The following is a 21286-nucleotide window of genomic DNA, read 5'->3' as shown; positions in this document are numbered from 1 at the left end:
GTTTAATTGGTATTGAGTTGCCTGAAGGCCTTTAAAACTTGGTTTGCTACATTGCTTTCATGGTCAGACGCTCAGCAGATGAAATCAGAAAATCATGTTTGCAGCTGGGCAATTACAATGGTGCCCAAGATCTGTGACTATCGAGCATGAACGCAGATGCCTTCAAAGTTATATTTTCTTGCATGTGGAGGTTGTTGGCATGAAACAGATGCCTTCATTTTTTTTTTGAGAAGTCAGCCTGTGGATATAATTGGTTCTCTCTTCCCATCCTCCAGGGAGAGTCTCTCACAGATGAAATCAGATGAGAAAAATTTTGCACAAAGCAAACGTATTCATGGTTTAAGCACCGTATGCTGCAGACACAGTCAATGACTAGATTCCTCATATTAATGGAATAAGAAATAACAAATGTGTGCACAGTTTTTTTTTCAATTTTATTCCTGTAATAAAATCAATTTAGTGTTAGTGTATGCATGATAATGTATGTGCATCTGCACTAAATTGTGTACATAATAGTACAAATGGTTTTAAAGCCCCTGTCTGGCAAAGCAATGCATTTTCAAAATGAGTATATTTTAGCATATGGTTGGAATCAATCAAAAAAAATCTTGTGCATGCAACTGATTGCATTACCATCTGTCATAAAAAGTCCTCAGTTGGCATCTTTTTTACATAATGTCAGAGCTGCAAGAACCATTTTATGTAGAATAAAAATGCTTCCCCTTTTTTAATGAAGAGAAACTTAGGGTTTTGATCTAAAAAAACATGGGGCAGAATTTTTTTTGGCAGACTACAGGATCCAGAGGTCAGGGCCAGATGGGAGTCCTGATTCTGCGCTGGTTGGTGAGGCTTGCATCATAAGTGACCAGGAGCCGGGCTCCTAATTGGCTGCCTCACGCTCGTCATTCTGTTAGAAGCTACAGTTGGGCTTTTGATCATTTTAGCAGCAATTCGAAGACTGGGGTCTGTAGAACCACAGCAGTCCCTCTGATGGAGGTGGGCACTTGCAGATTCAGGTTGGCTTTTGGGCCCATGCATCATTATGCCAGTCTCCATTTGTATAATTCTGAGGGTGAATTACATTAAAGAGGTGTACATACCACTCTGCTGAGTGGGCCTTGGTGGTGATTATGAATGCAGCCCCTTCTTTGTGGCGTAAACTTCCAGTTTCAATGGGGTTCAGCCACCTCCTTTGGGCTGGTGGCCTCCAGATGGAGAGTGAGTGGCAGTGGAGAACCATTTCAGCATTGGTAAAATGGCCAAGAGGCTGAAAACCAATTATAATTGAGGCTTTACACCATGTAAATAGGCTTCGCAGCTCATGAATTGGGTGGCTGACCCGTTTCCCAGCTCACGCAGGGAGTTTCCCAGCAGCAGGAATGAGTTGGGAAGATATCCTGACAAAGCTCCTCACTACTTTCCTAGCGTCTCTCCCAGCCTCGCTCTTGCCACAATGTGGCTGAGAAATGTCCCATGACCTACACCTGATTAGAAGAACTGGTTGGAAGATTGGTAATTCTGTTATATGTAAAATGATAACACTGCATGTTGCTACATCTTCTGATTAGCATCTAACTCATTTTAGGACTGACAGTGCTTACATTTTCATTTTTCATGAGTTATTAGTTTAAGTTGTCTGTTTGGTGCTCACAATGGAGTGTTTGGTTTTTAAACAAAAGACAGCAGTGATGCGTTGGCTTGCCTATTTATTATATAGTTTGGTAATTCCACAGATAAGTTGAGCTACAGTTAAATTGTGAAGCGTCTGTACTTGAAGAATTTAGACAATGCGTTTTGGTTCTGTGTGCTGTAGAATTTGTCACATTTGTATAGCGGACTGGATATTGCTCAGAACTTGTAATTATGAATTGCTAATCTACGGTCTCCTGAATTTTGCTGATGTTTGCCGTGGGAGGTGTTGTACATTTCACAATATACAGACAAAACATCTCTTCAGGTGGTACTTTATATGCTCAACACTCAGAGTTGGCAGCAAATGAAAAACCCACTCAACCTCTGGTTCCTGTGTTGATGCAACTATGATGGACGACTTGCCCCCTACTCTTTCTCCATTATGTTTTATCGTCCATTTCAGGAACTTTTCTACAACTAATTAACATGCAATGATGCTATCTCCTTTAATATTCACTTGTGATCGTCAGAGAAAAAAGAATCCAGCATTCTCCTTTGCTTTACTTGTGACAATATTTTGTCTGTGCCATCTTATTCAAGGAAACATACGTTTTTATAGCAATTTTCAAGTTTTTAGGCCATCCCAAAGTGCTTTAAACACATTCAATCACCATTATTATTTCCACAAATATAAGAACCAATTTGCACATAGCAAACTCTCACTAAAGAAAATTAAAGAATGACAAGAGAATCTGTTTTTGATTCAGAAAGCTATTTTGATCAGGCTCTGGGACAATTTTATGGTCTTCAAATAGCATGTGGAGTTTGTACATCTGCTTAAAGGCTATAAAACTTTGTTTTAAGGTGTCACCTGCAAGATACCATCGCTGCTAATGTAGCACATCTCAAAGTATTGAATTATCATGGGGCTTGAATCCCCAAACCTCTGATGTCGAGGAAAGGCTCAATGAACTAACACAAGGTGATATTCAATGAGTTGCCATCCAATGGAAACAACCTTTTACTGTTTGCCCTCATAATCTACTAACTAGTGAAACAAATTTCCATTGTTTATCCTCTCAAAATCCTTCAAAATTCTTTCAGTGTTGCTTCTTTTTCATTACTGAGTAATGTTGCAGCAGAAATGCAGCAATGAGTGCCCAATCATCATAATCGTGGAATAATAAATGCAACCTAGAGTGTTTATTCAGGATTTTGGAACACTGAAGTGTTTTTATTTCATTGTGTGTCGGTTTTCAGTGTACTGCCTCAGAGAGGTAGTTTTAACCTTTCAAATTTGATGTTATACTAAAGTTCAACCTGCCACCTCAGATTGATGTAAAACGTTGCAAATCATAATATTGAGGAAGAGTTACCCTTGCTCCCCTGGCCGATATTTACCCCTCAATCGACATCAGGAAAATAGGTTGTCTGCTAATTATCACACTGCTGTACGTGCGAGCCTATTAAATGCAAAAAAAACAAATTGCTTGCAAGGCTCAACAGGTCTGGCAGCATCTGTGGAGAGAAATCAGAGTTAACGTTTCAGGTTTGATGACCCTTCCTCAGAACTGATGGTAGCTAGGAAAAGATTAGTTTTGTGAGTGAAGGCAGATTATTGACTCTAAAATACCTTGACGTGTCAAGGTCGTGAAAGGTGCTAAATAAATACAATTATTTCCTTGTGTGTGTGGACTTGTAGTTTGCACCGTTTTACTCACTAGCTGATCTATTGATTGTTTGTTTGTCTGCTAGCCTGCAGATGATGCAAGTGTTATTCTTGAATTGTTCTGTCAAAGCATAACTTTTAGATTTTGGTTTATACATGTGTTAATTTTTCTAAAGTACATAACTGGACAAGTTCATAGAACTGTCCTTGTCAATTTATTTTTCGTTTGAGATAAGTAGATAATGTGGCACGAATGCCTGGTGTTCTGTTGGTACCAAAGAAATCCATAATAAGATCAAGGATAGTTGTGCTTCTGTAGTCCATTATGTTTAAAGCAAAATTTACATGTTGCAAGTCTGTGACACACAATGATTTATATGTAGTACCACTGTAGTAATTAAATAATATTCTGAGAATGTAAACCATTTTAGGATTTTGGGTATCTTCTCCCAATATGTCAGTTATACTTTTTCACTTGGAAGCAGAGTGAGATGCTTGGCTATGTTGAAGATACCATATAAATGTGCTGGAAAAGCTCAGCAGGTCTTGCAGCATCTGTGGAGTGAGAAACAAGTTAATGTGTACCTCCTCCCTGCTCACTGTCCAAAGTTCCAACACATTTATTTGGACTTTCAGTATGGACCACACTATTTGCTTCTCACACTGCAGTCCCTTCTACCATACGAAGAATGGGTGATCGGTTTGCGGAGCACCTCTGCTCAGTCTGCAAGAATGTCTGTGACCTTCCAGTCACTTGTCATTTCAATTTACCATCTCGCTCTCGTACTAACATTTCCATTCTAGGCATGGCAGCATTGCTGCAACCAATGCAAGATCAATGCAATGCGGCACAATAGCACCTCATTTTCAGTTTAGGTACTTGCAAGCCTTTCAGACTCATCTTTGGGCTCAACAACCTCAGAGCATGAAATCCATTCTCCATTCTGATTATCTTGAATACCACCTCCCCATATTTGTTTGCATGGATTTGCTCTCAGCACAGCTGACCTATTTTCTGCCATTAACACCTAGTCTTCATCCATAGTTATTCTCTTGATTAACACTCCCTTTGCCTTTTGCTCTGGGCACCTTGACCATCTGTTCCACTTGCTCTTCCTCCCTTATTTTTCCACAGCATAAATTACATCACTTATCAGCTCTCTTCAGTTCTGAAGAAGTGTCAATATTGAACTCAAAACGTTAACTCTATTTTTTTCTCCACAGATGCTGCCACACCTTTTGAGTTTGTCCAGCCCTTTCGGTTTTTATTTCAGATCTGCAGCATCTGCAATTGCTTTTGCACTGTATAACCATGATGGAATTGAGTCTGAGGACATGTGTTTAGTTGAAGCTATGTATATAAATGATCTTTTTAAGTCTCGTTGTTCCTGAAAATTTGGATTAAAAATAAAACTTATGAAAGTCCAAACCTCTTCAAAGATAGAAATCAGTAGGTGTGTTTGCATTGTGATGCTTTATGAATTCGTACTTTTGAGTATTTCACATGACCTTGGGTTCAATCTGAAAATGCTTTTGTGTCACTGTAAAGTTGTTAGTGCACTTTGTATTGATGAGGTGTAGAACCTGAGATAATACTAGCCTTTGTTTACCAATAGAAGTGACAGTTCAGTGAGATTTATTCCCATCTGTAAAATCAGGGAATCATCCTAATCATGAGAGAGAGAATATAATGTATTATCTCATTGTGATCTAAGCTTGTTTTTGTTGAGCTAAAGAGAGTGATAGCCAGGCTAGAGGCCAAAGTCGGCTGTAGCGAAAGACCCATAGGAAATTAGACAAGGACTGGCAGAAAACAGTCTGGTCTAAACAGTGAAACAATTGGAATTCGTCAAGTAGAATAGGAAGGCTGGTGAAACAGAGAAAGGAACTTTCATTTGAATAGAGTTATGGGGAGATGGCCAAAAATATGATTTTGTATCTTCAGCTGCTATTTCTGACTCAGGCCATTGTCTCCCCAGAGCTCTTATCTCAAATTCCTGGATATGAACTTCTTACTTCCTAAAAATGAACAAAACAAAGAACAGCAAAATAAAAGCAGATGCTGCTGTGAATAACAGTTATGTTTCTTCTGCAGTTAATTTTTTTAACAGTACAACTCTGGATCCATAGTTTTAATAGACAATGAACTCCTTTGCTATGTGCTGTTTTAAACAGTTTCCCTTCTACTCAAACAAGTTGTTAATTGTTTGCTAATTTTCTTTTACTGAAAGTAAAGATGGTGTGGTAGAACAAGTGGAACAATCAAATATGGAAACTTGGTTCGGTATACTTTATTACGTAATACCTATTGAGGCAGGGATATCATTTCAAAGGAAATTAGTTATCTATTGGAAAGAATTTTGAAGGATACAGGATATAGATAGGTAAGTTGAAATTTGAGCAGACACTAACAAAGGCCTGATGGGCCAAATGGCCTTATTTACTTTAATTCCTATGATCTACTTTGGAAAGCTGTAGATCTAGTTTTTGTCGTCACATGTACTCAAGTACAGGGTACAAGCGTACAGTGAATAGTGTACAATGTTGCCACACATGGCACTATCTTAGGTACCAGATATTTAGGTATAAAATCTTACTTATAGAAAAATAAAGAAATATTTTAAAATGTTCAGCACTACAGTCATCTTACTATAAAAGTAGAAAAATAAAGAAATAAAGTTAAAAAGTCAATTTAGCAGTTATTTGTTCTTTATATTGCAATGTAGTTTTGAAGTATGCTAAAGTATCTCGTGGAAGTTGCAAAGCATTGTCTGAACTGATCTGCCAGCAATTCACTGTAAAAACAAGTTTCCCCAACAGCCCCATTACCTTGTCTGGACCTTGTATCGAACAATTGCTTTTTTTTTAAGAATTGGGAACTCAGTGAACAAAGCTTTAGATCAACATCAAATCTTTGGATGTTTGTCAGATCTTTAAACCCAAAGGTTCAGCCAGTGGAAGTCTGATCGAGTGGAACCCCTACAGTGTGGAAAATTGCCCTGTCCATAAAATGCAGGACATATCTTGTCTGGCCCATTACTGGCTTATTGATGTACTCTCAGTCATCAGCAACATGATGGGAGGTGTCAGCAACGGTGCTCCTAAATGGCAATAATGCAACAATTACCTGCTTACCAATGCTCAGTATGGTTTCTGTCAGGATCTCTCAGTTACAAGCTTGGTCCAGACATGGACAAAGGAGGTTAATAAGCATCCAAATGGTGCGGTCATTGTTTATAGGATGGTTGTAAAAGGTTTCAACCTCAACTGGTTGAAATTCCAAGAAGAAAATGACACCGACATTGCTTGTAGAACTTCAGTATGGAGATGACAATGTCATTTCCACTGTCTTGAAAGAGAATTTTCAAGCCTTGCATTCGCAACAGCATAACCAGGAAGTTGGCCTCAGACTCATTCTCAGGAAGACTCCAATCCTTTACCAACCCATCACTGAGCAAGTTCTGGTCTATCCCTCTTTTAAAATCAACAGACATTCTCCCAAATGTGGAAGGTTTCCACTATGTACATTAGCATAGATGCGGAGATTCAACATTGCATAAAATGTACGGGCACTGCCTTTGGATACCTAAAGATGAAAGTCTTTGGTAACCGTGACTTCTATGCTGATACCAAGATCCTTGTGTAACTCTTTGATACAGTTCAGAAACATGAACTATGCATAGACACCACCTCAAGGCCCTGGAGAAGTACCATCAGAGCTGTTTGAAACAGGTTCTCTGCGTCAGTGGGAGGACAGGTGTATTAACGCTAGCATTCACAAAAGAACCAATAGCACCAGCATCAAGGCTACAATCATCTGAAACCAACCCAGCTGGGCCGGCCACGTACTTAGGATGCCTGAGTTCTGACTCCCAAAGCAATTCTCCTTCACCAAGCTGAAGAAAGGCACTGGAACGAGAGGAAGATAAAGGAAGCATTTCAAATACTTCCTGAAAGCTTACCTCAAGCAGTGCCTACATAATGGCAATGCATGGGAGACCCAAGCTTGGAAGAATCCAATCTGGAGGAATGTCCTGTATGAAGAGTTACAATTCTTTGAGAACAGCTGTAGGTAAGAGGAAGTACGGAAGAGGAACCTGAGGAGTGAATACCAGCGTTCCTGAGGCCATCTCCCTGCCAACTGTGTGGGTGGAGATGCGGCTTGAAGATTGGGCTCACGAGCCACACAAGGAGCAGCAGAATCCATAACAATTGTGATGGAATTTCCAAGCTGGACAATCAGAATCATTAGCTAGTGATTGCTGACAATGATGACGTTTTCAATGCTTTTGTATTTTGACATTCGGCATGGGGAAGATAGGCCAAGTCTGAATGTTACAAATGCAAATTTAATCACGTTTTAGAGCCAATCTTAGCTATGACGTTACCTACAGTTTTCATCAGTAAAATGTTTTGAAGGGATGGAAGATTTGATCATATCAGCGATGATCATAACTGGGCTGCACTAACTAGTTTTCAAACTAGTTTTAATCTGTGATGGGAAGGAGATGGATAGAAAAATCTACACTACACATACCATTGCTTATTTGTACTATTATCATTCAGTGGCCTTTAGTAAATTTACACAGGTACGATCCAGAGAAACTGCAGTATTGGAAATGCCTTTAGATTTTTATTTGTATTATTTGCTTTAACCAAATTTGCAAAAATTGATTGATTGGACTTCACCTTGAGAATAATTGTATATTTATGGAAACATTTTCTGCTTTGTTACAAACATTGTTTGGCATCCAGCGTATTAAAATGTAACTATGAATATTCATGATATTAGTTGAGTCTTGCCGAGGAGTAATAACAAGACTGTATACAGAACTATAGAATAATAGAAGGGTTATAACTCAGAAGAAGGGCATTCCAGCTCATTTTCTGTAGGTAACCTCAGCCAAGGGCAACTCTGTTAGTCCTACTCCCCCACCTTTTTACTGTAACCCTACAAATTTAAGTCACATCATTGAAGAGCAGGTCTTTTTGATTTGCAAACTCCATATTAAAATGGAACTCAGTGTTTCAATGCCAAAACATGATGCTTCTATCATCATAGAGTTGCATCAACATTGTGGTTTACATTATCTGTTCTTTTCATTGACAATCTGAGCTAATCGATTTCTGCCTTGACTGACACAAAAATAAAATTGGAAACGTGGCTCGACCGTGGCTAATGATGGAAATTAGTGGTAGTATTAGATCCAAGAAAGGGGTGCACAAATTGTCCAAAAAAAGCAGCAGACCTGAGAAGTGGGAGCAGTTTAGATTTCTGTAAAGGAGGACCGAGGCATTGATTAAGTGGGGAAAATAAGAGTTTGTGAGTAAGCTTACGGGGAATGTGGAAACTGTAAAAGCTTCTGTAGTTATCAAAAGAGAAGAAGATTAGTTGAGAAAAATGTAGGCCCCTCACAGTCAGAAACAGTGGAAGTTATAAAGGGGAAGGAGGACATGGCAGATCAATTTAATACATATTTTGGTTTTGTTTTCACAATTGAGGAACTGAAGGAAATCATTATTATAAGGAAATGATGTTGGAGAAATTGATAGGATTAAAGGCTGATAAATCCCCAGGGCCCAGTAAATTATGTCCCAGATTACGTCAAAAGTACATCCCAGAGTAGTTATGAAAATGACCCGAGAAATAGTGATGCATTCATGGTTATCTTTCAAGATTCTATAGATTCTGGAACAGTTCCTATGGATTGAAGTTTGCTATATTAACCCCACAACTTCAAAAAAGGAGGTAGAGAGAAAACAGGGAATTATAGAACTGTTAGCCGGACATTGGTAATAGGGAAAATGCTCGATTCCATTATATAAGTTTTAATAACAGAGCACTTGGCTGAAAGGGAAATCATGCTTGACAAATCGCCTGGAATTCTTTGAGGATATAGCATAGGGTTGATAAAGCGAGTGGATGTGGTTTACTTGGACTTTCAGAAGCCTTTCAATAAGATCCCACACAAGAGATTAGCATGTAAAATTTATACCACGTGGAATTGGGTGAAGTGTACTTTCATGGATAGAGAACTGGTCGGCAGACAGGAAACCAAATGTAGGAACAATTGGGTCTTTTTCTGAGCAGCAGCCAGTGACTAGTGGGGCACTGAAGGGATCAGTGCTAGGACCGCAGCTACTCACAATATTAATGAATTAAATGAAGGAACTAAATGTAATATTTCCAAGTTTGCAGATGACACAAAGCTGTGTGAAAGGATGAGCTTGTAAAGATGCTTCAGGTGTGTTTCGGATGAGTTGAGTGAGTGGGCAGATGCACGGCAGATGACATAGCATGTGGATAAATGAAGTGGTCCACCTTGGTTGCAAAAGCAGGAAGGCAGATTATTTTCTAAATGGGGATAGTTTGGGTATGGGGGAGCTGCAGTGACTTCTGGATGCCTTTACACACCAGACACTGAAGAAGGCAAATCGCATTTTAGACTTTATGGCAAGAAGATTTGAGAACTAATGTAGGGATGTCTTTCTCCAGTTGTACAGGGCCTTTGTGAGACCACACTTGGAATACTATGTGCAGTTTGATCTCCGTTAATATAAAGCAGGGTGTTCTGCCTATTGACAGATTGCAATGAAGGTTTACCAGACTGATTTCTGAAATGGCAGCACTGACATATGAAGAGAGACTGGATCAACGAGGACTATATTCACTGGAATTTAGAAAAATGAGGGCAAATCTCCTAGAAACCTATAAATTTTAACAGGACTAGGCAATGTAAATGCAGGAAGAATGTTCTTGATGATGGGGAGTCCGGAAATAGGGGTCACAGTTTAAGGATATCGGGTAGGTCCTTTAGGATTGAGATGAGGAGAAATTACTTCACTGAGTGGTGACCCTGTGGAATTCTCAAGCGATTGAGGCTAAAGGGATCAAAGGGAGAAAGCAGAAACAGAGTACTGAGTTACATGATCAGCTGTGATCAGATTGAATAAATTGAAAGGCTGAATGGCCTACCTCTGCTTCTGTTTTCCATATTTCTATGTTTCTTACTTTTATGCTCCATCTGTTTCCTCTCCCCTTCCCCTTCACACCACAGAAAATAATTCACAATGTTTTAAATGACCAGTGTTCGATAATGTCCCTAACTTCCCTATATGGCACATCTTCCGATCCCTTTCTCGTGACCATTTTGACTGTATTAACAGAAACCAAGTCCACAGTATGGCAATTTTTTGACATGGATTACACTTTGTTGTGGTATAGTATGATATTTTTGCATTTGAGGTCCATTATAATTGGAGAAGTCGATAGTTTTCAGTTTGAAAATGCTTCAATATATTTATCATAACTCTATGCCACAATAAATATCTTGAATTCAAGCTTTCTTAGTAAAGCCTAGGAAAACTGTAGAAAGCTTTTCTCATGAATCTGATTTATGACTGTTTGAACGAAAGAATACTGTCTCTTAAAGCAAGATATTTTCCTAACCAGACAGTTTTAAGGCACTTCTATGGGTCTCTAAATGTGTTTGTTTTCACAAATATCGAAATTAATGTTGTTGAAGAATGGGTTGTGTTTTTACTTGTAGAGTCATGTCTGTATTTTTGACTTAAAATATAAGATTTTTAAAAGAATGTACAAAAGCACAGCAGATAAGTACATTTGTGGTTTATACAAAGCTATAATGTATGGGTGGTTCAGAGGAAAAAAAACATACTTTTATTTATTGATGCTCCAGCAAGTTCTAGCGGAAGCAGAGCTGAGTTTCTGTGGAGCCATAGCATGGGTCAGACCCATATACAACATTCCTGCTTCCGTGTTTAACAACCTGAGGAGCAAAACATCCAGTAACAACTGTGTGAAAATTCTGTATCTTGGGTTGCAGTTTGTTGCTCTGACATCCTGCAAGCCAGTCCTGTCCGTTCACAAACGTCAGGGCTGGTTCCTGACAGCATGCTATCTCTGCCTGGCCTGGGTTCCTTTCATTCAGGATTCATTGTGTGGAAAAGGGTTTGGTCAGGAATTCGGGTTCCTGCGAGTAATGCTCTCTCCCAGCCCCTTCAGCATTGACAGATGCTTGTTGTCGTGGACAAAAGAATTGGCTCATTGCTCCCTCTGTTCCTCCTTGCATCCGAGGTTGGAATTTACACTGTCTACCATTTGTGATAATGCATGAAAAGATAACTAAACGAAACCATTGCCAAATTTGTTTAACTACCCTATAGAATTTGTAGAGACTGAATTTGAAGATAGGATTTACAAGAAAGAAAAACGAAGAGGAATAAGAAAAAAATGCATTTGGTCTTTTTTTTATCTTTGGTTTTGTCTGAATTTGAACTTGTGCATGTTTTAATATGTGTTTTCACTTCTCTCCATATTGTGTGAAAGGAACAAAAGTAGCTTCCATTTAATAGACTTGGAACCATAAGGTAAAAGCTTTGGCTACCTGTAAAAATCAAAGGTTTTACAGATATGAAGAGATAATGACCCTTCTCGTCATTTTTTGTAAGCCTCAATACCTATAGCCCCCTGAACAGCTGATGCCAACATGATTTTTGTGTTGTGCTGTATTACCAGCTCCATCTAGTGGTTTTACCTTTCTGCTGTTAGACTGCATAAGTAGGCTCTTCAGGATTTCCTGTGAAATGCTTCACCAAAATTTGTTATTGCATTTAAAACACCATAATGTTAATTTATTTTCCACCATACTTGAAGGTTTTGGCCACCAATGTATGACTGCAGCTTTCAGACTATTTGAAATGTTAATTGACTTTTGTTGGTGCTCTGCTTCTAAAAATGCTACACTTTATTGAGAGGTGGACTTTTAGTGAATTTTTAGTTATGAGAAAATAGGCATTAGGGAAAAAACATGACTGGTAAGATTTGTTGATTTTTAACTCTAATTTATATGGAAGTGATTTGTAACACTTTCAGTCCTGGTGTAAACAAGCATTAAAGCAAAGCGAACTTAGTTTGCCACTAATAGATCAACAGAAAGGAAAGGCCTTGGAAGTTTTTGCCTGGTGTGTGCTACGGAGTAACTTTCAGAGTAAGTAGTCCAGATGGCACCCAGTACACTACAGCCATTTGGTTTTTTTTTGTCTTTACTGCAGAGGAGGGAAAGTTCACTGAAGCATAAGCTATTACCCTTGCATTTCAACAGAGCTAACTGGCCATCAGTCAGATAATAAGGATGTAGCGGAGGTTGGGGGGTGGAGTGGGTGTGGGGGAAAGTGATTAAGCTTGTAGCTTAGCTCTTCAGCTGTGGTACTGTAGGGGCACAGGAAACTGAACAACACTCTTGGCCTAGTTATGAAGAAGCCTAAGAGTTATCCCTCCCTGACAGATTTCACATGGGTGGGTCAGCCTTGCCAGCAGGAGGCTTTAAGAAAACACTAATAGCTTCCAGCTGTGTGGAAAATCAGGCTCTTTAGAGTCAAAATGGGAGATTTGAATTTCAAAGCATGCTAATGCTTGCATTTCTGTTCACTACCATTTGGCCATAAAAGATTATTTTCCAATATGTCAACCCAATTGATGGCCAGTGGTCCGAGAATGAAAGGGAAACAAGCAAGCGGGGAAATTTGTACATTGGTGAATCCGCCCTCCAAGCTGGTGTGGCTTTTGTGGAAAGACCCACCATGAGATGAGGGGATCTTAATAACCATTCTTCAATTGATCATTGGCTGATCATTGACTGCTATGGTATTCAGTTTATCAAGTCTTGCACAAAAGTCAGAAAAGGCTTCATTCAATTTTGTTAAAGCAAACTCTTAGAGTAAAATGCTTTATTTGAATTCATTTTGCCTTTTTATTATAATTCTCTTTCCTCTTTTGTTAATGTAGCCTAACTTAAATGAGTCCTTTTATTTGGTGGTTTGAATATATGAAACTATTAATTCCATTATGAAAGCCCAATGGGAAGCAGGGAGCAGATGGGGTAGAAAACTTTGGTTGCTTTCAATTTGTGTCAATGAGGTTTCAGTTCTTTAGAATTAACTCACTTAATACCTACTGTGTGAAGTCATGAATTCACAGTGTATCAGATTTAGGTAATTAGTGGCCAGTAGATGGCTAAAGTTGAGCTATCCTGGAGAAAAGTCTTGATACAGCTATTGTTACTGAATTGTGATTTTGTGAAATGTGTTTTAAGATTTCTTGTTTTCTCTGGCTAAGCAGTTTCACTGTTTTAAATGTTTTTTTTTATTTCTTAGCTGTTTAATATTGTGTTTGTTTGATGTTCCATTCAAAGTTTTTGGCTTCTACTTTTGTAGTCAATTACTATGCTAAAATTTGAATTAACAGCTAGTTATGTCAACATTTTTAATAATTTCTGGTTGGCTCAAATGTTTTTTGTTTGTGCTTTTTAATTGGCTGATTAAACCATTGCTTACACTTTTCTTGACCAGTCATAATTTTGATTAGGGTAGCTGAAACTATGATCAATATTAACAAGTTGATGTTGAAATGTTTTAGTTGAAAACATTGTGTTTAAAAAATAAGCATGGTTTGGAATTGCATTCACTACTCATGCTGTACCTTGTAATCCTCTGATACTATCTTGAATGAAGATGTTTGCGTCTGGGGACCTGGGTTGATTTGTCACTATTTAACATTGTTGCTTCAGTTGGTGGGTGCCAGCAAATTATGTTCACATTTCAGTAGATTATTTTTTCTGCTACTAATACCAAGAATAGTTGAAGTGCAGTGAGTCGCATCAATTACAAGTCGTAGCCACTTGGGTTAAACCATACTCGGGGAGGCTGCCACATGTGTGGCACCTTTTCTGTAATTAAATAACCCATAGATAAAGGCCTTATCCAGATGATGGTTACAGAAAACACTAGAGGAGTATCCGATGCACAAGCATCCTTGTCTTGTCATTCCTTTCAGTGATAGACCACTAGGTGAGAATCCCTCAGGAATTGGTTCATGTTAATGTGGATCAATTTGAAGCCGCAATTACTGTTGTGAGGATATGGTCCTATCACTTAGAAGAGCTGTTTCAAGAAGAAAGACAAAAAAAAGTGAAATTGCTTGTGGTCTGAAATGCATGTCTGTGGTATAATCCTTTGATAGCTGGTGTATGTTGTAGAAGAGCTGACAATTATTGCTGTTCATAACCCTTTGAGGTGCTCCTGACAACACTGGATTTTTTTTCTTAAAGAGCTGCATTACATTAGGAAACAGCTTATTGGCTGCTGCACTGCTGTGAGTGTTTGTTAACTGACATCAGTTGTCAGAGAGCCATGGATTGATCCATATGTGAACAGAGCATATTCATAGCTCTCAAAAAAGGTCAGTTTTTCCTGTGTTCCCACATGGATTTCATCAGCGGTTTAAGGCGGCTACGGGGAAAAAATGCATTTGCATTGACAGAGGCTGATTGCTGGGGAATCTGCATTCAGACACATGTGAATCATATGCTGTAAGGAAGGCAGAAGGAATGCTACAAGCAGCGTAGTGGAAGGATTGCTAAGAGTGGGGACAAACAAATCAAAGAAGGAAAGGTTTACATTTCCGTTTTCGTAAGGAACGACACAGCTTATCTGAAGACTTCACAGCAATATATCCCTGTGCCTGACGTCTTTCTTGCCCTCCCCTGCGTTGGAGCTAGTAAGAAAGGTACAGTAAGAAGTCAGATGAGGGTCTCGGGCAGAGATAATTTGTGCATACATCCATGTCATTGTTCTGCCTGAAGAGATTGGGCTTGGTTCAAGGCCACATGTGCTCCTGTCATCATTCACATTTCTGCTCCAAGTACAATTCGGAGTGTCAGCTCTCCATCTGTCTCTGCCTGGCAAAAGCACGCACCCAGTTTCCTGCCTCTAGGTAGGATGCTGCAGCAAGCCTTATGGCTGTCTGTTTTCTTTTTCTGATCATTCCAGAGCAGGAGACAGTAGGTCTGCTGACTTCAGTTTTGCATTTTTTTAAGGAATTTAAAAGTGTGTAGCTCATTCAGTAATGCCAGGTGAGTCTTGTGGAGGTGACCTGTTCACCAATCATATTTAACACTGACAGGATATTTTATTTTAGTTACTGTCAAGCTAGAAGTGAAATTATAACCATTTATTGACTTGATGATAGGGTCTTGTTTTGTGTGCAATGTGTCACATTTTATTAGTCATGCAGTGTGTATTATCTGTTAAGCCATGTGACTGATAGTCTTATATTATCTTAAGATAAAATATGTATCAAGAGAGCCTGAAAGTGCACAGCTGTCTGTTTGCAGATTATTTGGTTAGAGGTCCAGAAGTGGCTGCAGTTTAAAGGAGAGTACACATTGCAGATGGTGTTTTGAAATTGTATCTGCTTGCTTATGCTGCTGTGTAGGTATTGCCAGTTGTTGAAGGTTTTTCTTGGGGAGTTGCTGCATGGTCTTAGGCAAAAAAAATGTCCTGTTAGTTGACTATTTTACCAGACCTAATCAATCCTACATTACACCTCTCCCGTTACTTAGTGGGTCCTGCTTGTTTCCAACTCATTTTTATTAATTTGTTTCAGGCTGCAGCTATGCACCTGAGGATGTTCTTGTATACTGTATTGTTTTCCTGGTGATATGTGAAAGCTAGTGTGCTGTACTGTACTGTCAGCCTTTGTAATGTGGTACGTAAAATACAACTAACATGTGCAACCACAAGCATGTGCAGGATTTAATCTACTTGAGCAAATCTGACATTTGGCTATTTTTCTTGACACCCATCTCTACTATAGTCTGTTAGAATGGTCTTCACAACCTGTCCCTAGAGCTGTGTTGCATTCCTTCATCATTCAGAATATGACTGGTAAGATCATAACTTCGAAACAAAATAATTGGGGTTATAAACTCTAGCTGCACGACTGTTAATTTCTAAGCCTCTTTTTAACTATTCAATGTTTGCTAAAGCTCAGATGGGCAAGTGAATTCAGTGACTCTGTGTTCAGGTGAGGAACTTCTTTCAGCACTAATTTGGATAAATCAGGAGCCTTTTTAAAAATAGGTTTGACTATAATCGTGTATTTTCCTGCTTTTTTTAATCTCACAACTTCTTCTAACCAACAAACTTTCATATTTAATGCAATGAGTTGACAACAAAATAGCCATAAACATGCTGGAATGCTCTTTTTTTCCATATTTCACGGTGAAAACAAAATCTCTGGCTGTCATCAGCAGTAGCACAGAATACAAGAAGTTGAATGGCAAGCTATTAAAAAAACACAAGGAACTATTTAACAAAGATAACTGCAGTGAATACAGAAGAGTGAATAACCTAACATTATATTAAAAATGTTAAAAATCCACATTACCTTTTTTTAAATTGGCTTTCATTTGGCCCTGTTGACCTATAATATTTGTGTTCCTGCCAATACTTTTAAATGCAAGACAAATATAAAATTCTATTGGTGTAAACAAGTATTTGTGTGGAGCTCTGCCTTTGGGAGTCATGTTACTTTATTTTAGTTTTGTATATTGGTATGTATTTCAGTCTGAGATGTGCTCAAGTATGGATTTGGTATGCTTTGCTCATAAGTATGCAAGCAGTAAACTGTGTGTTCTGTCAGGCTGTTGTGTATGGAGGGGAGTATTCAAGTGAGAGGCTACTATAGTGTACAATTTCACAAAGCAAATCTTGTGAACCCTGTACAGTACTTCCAAAGAACAGATGCACGCTTATAAATACAGCACCATTAATGCATCTGGCATTGCTCAGGGTCATTTCCGTGAAAGACCATCAGTGATCATGGTCATTGTAGTACAAAATGATACTGTTCTGTTAGAAATGGCCTGGCATTAGGTCAGACCACCCTCTTAACTTCTGCTGTCCAGATGTGGCTACAGCTCATTTTCTTTACATTTCAAAAATTGGTTCTGTTTTCAGAATCTGGTTCTACTTAGGACATCTCCATCCTGGGGCGCATTTCATAAATTGTCCACATATTTTTCTTAGCAGAGAACTTAACTGGCTGTAATTTTTAACACATGGCTATGTCATGTGATATTTTCAAAACACTTGCAGACAGCACTGAGCAAGTCCCAATAGAAATAAACAGCCATTCTGCCGCCAGTCTTTTTTTTAATAAGTATAAAAGACTTACCTGCGTTTTACTTATAGAAGAAGCTTTATTTTAATATAAATTGCCATCTTGTTGGTACGATTGTGACACCTTGAAAATGAGCAATTTATTGCATCTTGTAATTTGACTTAACTTCAATGAAGACCTGTTAAAATCTGCAAATATTCTTTACTTTTCTCCTAACTTGAAATATTTATTACATTGACCATTATCTATAAGCAGCCAGTCATACTTTTGTTCTGTAAGGTGTCCGGTCTGTTTTCTGGAGGGCATGTCAGATTGTTCAGTATTTCTCAAAGATGACAGAAGTCCAGATTCTTTTCTTGCTCTTATTTCTGTAAAAATACTTTCACATAAGATTAGTTATGGTTCAGTCTGATAGTTTAGAGGTTGTCTTAAGTTCTTGCTAATGGCTTAAGGATTGATTTGTATAATTTCTTTTAACATAAAGTGCTTGAATGATACCAGTCACCCTGAAACACAAACTAAAACATTAGCCATTTGTTTATAACAGGCTGACTAATCTAATGAACCAAATGATTTTCATATTATGGGTCCTGAGACCTCATGTGCTGTGGCAGCTTTGTTCCAGCAGTAGAACTATCCTGAAGAGTCATCTACCAGAGTCATGTGGGTCACATATGGCTTCGCTAGACCAGCAGCATCCGACACTGAGCAAAGAGTATTCAACATTAAATATTTTGTTTTGAAGTATCTGAGAAATTTAAACAAAAATAGAATTATTTTTAATAACCTGCACAGAACCACCATCTAAGGATTAAATTTGTGTTTACATTTACTGCAAAAAATATTCAAAGCGGGCATTTCTTTGCTTTCTGCCTAAATTTTGCCTTATAGTTTTGTGCATTTCATTTTATGTTTCAGCATTTCAGTACTGGACGTGGCTTTCTGTAGATAGGGATAGTGACAGAAATTCACTGATGACTGCTTAAAAATTGCTATTCAAAGGCTAATATACTGTCTACTGCTTCCATGCTTTTTTTAAATCAACTTGATTAATGCAAAGTGTGGTGTAACAAACAAATAGGGAATATATTTCTGTACTGTAATGGCATCCCTGTCTAAATTGATTTTAAAACTGTGCACAGAGCTGTATACGAATGATTAATTTTGTTCATGTTTTTAAAATGCACCTACCAGAATAGTCTTAGGAAAAGAATGCTGCCACCATTTTCTTTTGGATTTAAGTGAAAAGGCCTTTGACCTTGTCTATAAAACAATATCTCGGCAAGCTTTTGTGCTACAGCAATTGGTAGCTCTCCCGCAGGCACTGTGCAGATAGCCTGCTGCAGTCCCACAGCCCTCACCTTATTTAATATAATGGAATAAAACTACTTTTGGAACCACCTGGTACAGATGAGGCAACCCCAGGGACGTGCTCTTCAGGGATCGAGGAACCGAATGCTAAGAAATGTGAAAAATCTAAGGGGACAACTGGGGGATTGCAGGAAAAAAACGGTGCAGGGACACTAATACATCTTCCTGACAAGCAGAGGTTTGATGGGACATGTACTGCACACTGTTCCATCTGGTGCTTATGATTGCATGGTATATTAGCGTGCTGCAAGTTCATAATGTATTCAAGGCGAGAAATCATCCCCTGCATATCAAGTGAGCTCTCCTTCCCAAGACTGCCTTTGAATCTTGATGATCATGTCTTGCATGTTCCAACTGTGTTATACAGGACGAGAATTTTTTTTCTGTACACACCACAAGAGACATGCACCCCATGCATCTGCTGCAGTGGTGGATCTGCTTATTTATGTAAACACGCAAGTTGGATTGTAATCAAACTTACTAGTGGCTTATTAGAATCGTAAACCAATTCTCCTATCCAGCCTCTAATTATAGAGATAATTACTATCAAACAGCATGAGTTAAGGGGTTGGGTCACAAGTGCAGATATATTCAGCATTGGTTACAGAATCATCATCCCAAGCTTTTTGGCTCACAGTAAGATTCTCACTGCACTCCCAGGCATCAGTACTGAAGAGACCCCAATGTATCACAGTTCATGGTATTTGGTCATGGCATGACATATTAGTTTCGAATTTCAGCAGAAGTTTTGGTTGCAATTCAGGACATTTCCAATTACCCTCCTTGGTGATAACATTTCAAAACATTAACTTTCATTACAGTATGCTGCCTTTGTAATTAAGATGTACTGTCACTTTGTTCAGTCGGACTACTTGCTAAATTCAGAGAAATATGTAGGAGTGAGTGTGGGTAATCTGAAATATTTTAGCAAATATTTGCAAGATTCCTTGGATGTTTTAACCTATAACTGCAAATAACTGAAAAACTGTAAATCTCCACTTTTGGAGATACAATGAGCACGTCACTTTACACATTTGAACACTATAAAATCCCTGGAAATCAGATCCTAATAAGTCACTCACTCTTATGAAAGAGCACGTTGTTTAAAACAGACTGAATAATTAATATAGTCTGTGTGTTTGTAGTGAAGTAATTCCATTAGCTTTATATAGCGTCATACATTCAGGATTTTCACAGATTGGATGCTATTAGATAAAGGAATTTGGCAGTCATTTTCAGACAGCTTCCCTTTTTAACAATTTTTAAAAAAAAACTCTCAAAATTGCTTTACTTTTTTGTCCCTGTCTTTTTTTTTAAATTGTCTTTTAACTTATTTAGACTCAGTTGCATGTGCCATCATCTTGAAAGGAAATTATTTCATGTCATTGCTCTCAAACTTATGTTTCTCTTCAGCGTTTAACATATGCATAATTATTTTCAAATTAAAGGCTATGACGGTATCCTCTTTGGGGAAAAAAAGTACTTTCACTTCAAATAAGTGTTTCTTTTCTAGGGGAAGGGAAGGAAGTTAAGTGAACATTCCTATGATCGTGCTTTTAAATTTGGAATTGAGTACTGCAGAAATCTTTAACATTTTGAGCTGAAAAGGTTATTTTGTACACTTAAACTGTAGCTTCGCTAAAAAGAATCATCATTCAGAATGATTGTGCTATCCAGAACAAATGGAACTGATTTATAAATACTCAAACCATATTTTCTGAGTTTATATCAAGTCACTAACTTTACTCGAGGCTTGCTTTTTTTTTGGACATGGATTAGGACTGGCCCATTACTTCAACATTATCTCCATCATGAATTGATTGCGCTAAACAGCACTGAATGAGTTGCAGATGGTGGCATTACATTTAATTTGGAGGACCTCTCTGCTCTGGCTCCATCTGATCCAGGCAGGTTGGCTGTGCATGAAACCTTCTGGCTGACACCAAACTGTCAGCACAGTAGAAGCATGTGTCTGCTGGGTAGGGGAGGCAGTTTTAATCCTCAGCAGAGCTGTGCTGCAGATGGAGATGCTTGGGTGACTATTTTGGATAGCTTTCAAGATTTCCTAAGGAAGTTCTGTATTAGAACTAATTGTGTGTGCTAAAGTGTAGAGATACACAGAAGTAACATGATTTCAAATTTATAATTACAGTTTATGCTTCAGTACTTGTAGAATGCTGTAATATTTAAGCATGAGGGATATATGCCTCTTGTATAAGTAACAGATTAATTCCACAGGCTTCTCTCCCATGTGTTTTGGAGCTGGTTATCTGGACAGTCTTTTTTTAACAGTACAGCATGAGTGTTAGCAGAATGGAAACCAGATGGGCTAGCAGTTCTCACCGTTATCTCCCAGCCAGCCTGGCAAGCTCACTGCCTCAGCATGTCCGGAATATTTTCCTTTTTAGTTAGAAGACTCTGAATTCTCTTCTCTTTTCTCACACTCTCACACACTCTCTCTCTGTCCCTCTCTCACTCTCTCTCACACACTCACTCACTGTCTCTCTCACTCTCTCACACACACACTCACTCACACTCTCTCTCTCTGTCTCTCTCTTACACACTCTCTCTCTCTCACACACTCACTCTCTCTCTCACACTCTCTCTCTCTCACACTCTCTCTCTCACAC

The 21286-nt window shown here is 38.5% G+C and overlaps 1 protein-coding gene across 10 annotated transcripts in view; it reads left to right on the top strand.

The window, feature by feature from the left end:
- Positions 1-21286, top strand: part of runx1t1 (RUNX1 partner transcriptional co-repressor 1) — a 117834-nt gene that overhangs the window by 7178 nt on the left and 89370 nt on the right. Inside the window, exon 1 of one of the 10 annotated variants that reach the window (XM_048595516.1) lies at positions 14661-14888. The exons of the other annotated variants lie outside the window; for them this stretch is intronic. The gene's annotated coding sequence lies outside the window, so the exon portion shown is untranslated. Of the gene's footprint in view, positions 1-14660; positions 14889-21286 lie in introns of those variants that run through there. 10 annotated transcript variants of the gene reach the window in all.

This window comes from Rhincodon typus, chromosome 4 (assembly GCF_021869965.1).
Source record: "Rhincodon typus isolate 14 chromosome 4, sRhiTyp1.1, whole genome shotgun sequence".
Classification (NCBI taxonomy): domain Eukaryota; kingdom Metazoa; phylum Chordata; class Chondrichthyes; order Orectolobiformes; family Rhincodontidae; genus Rhincodon; species Rhincodon typus.
This window is presented reverse-complemented; position numbering and strand designations above follow the sequence as displayed.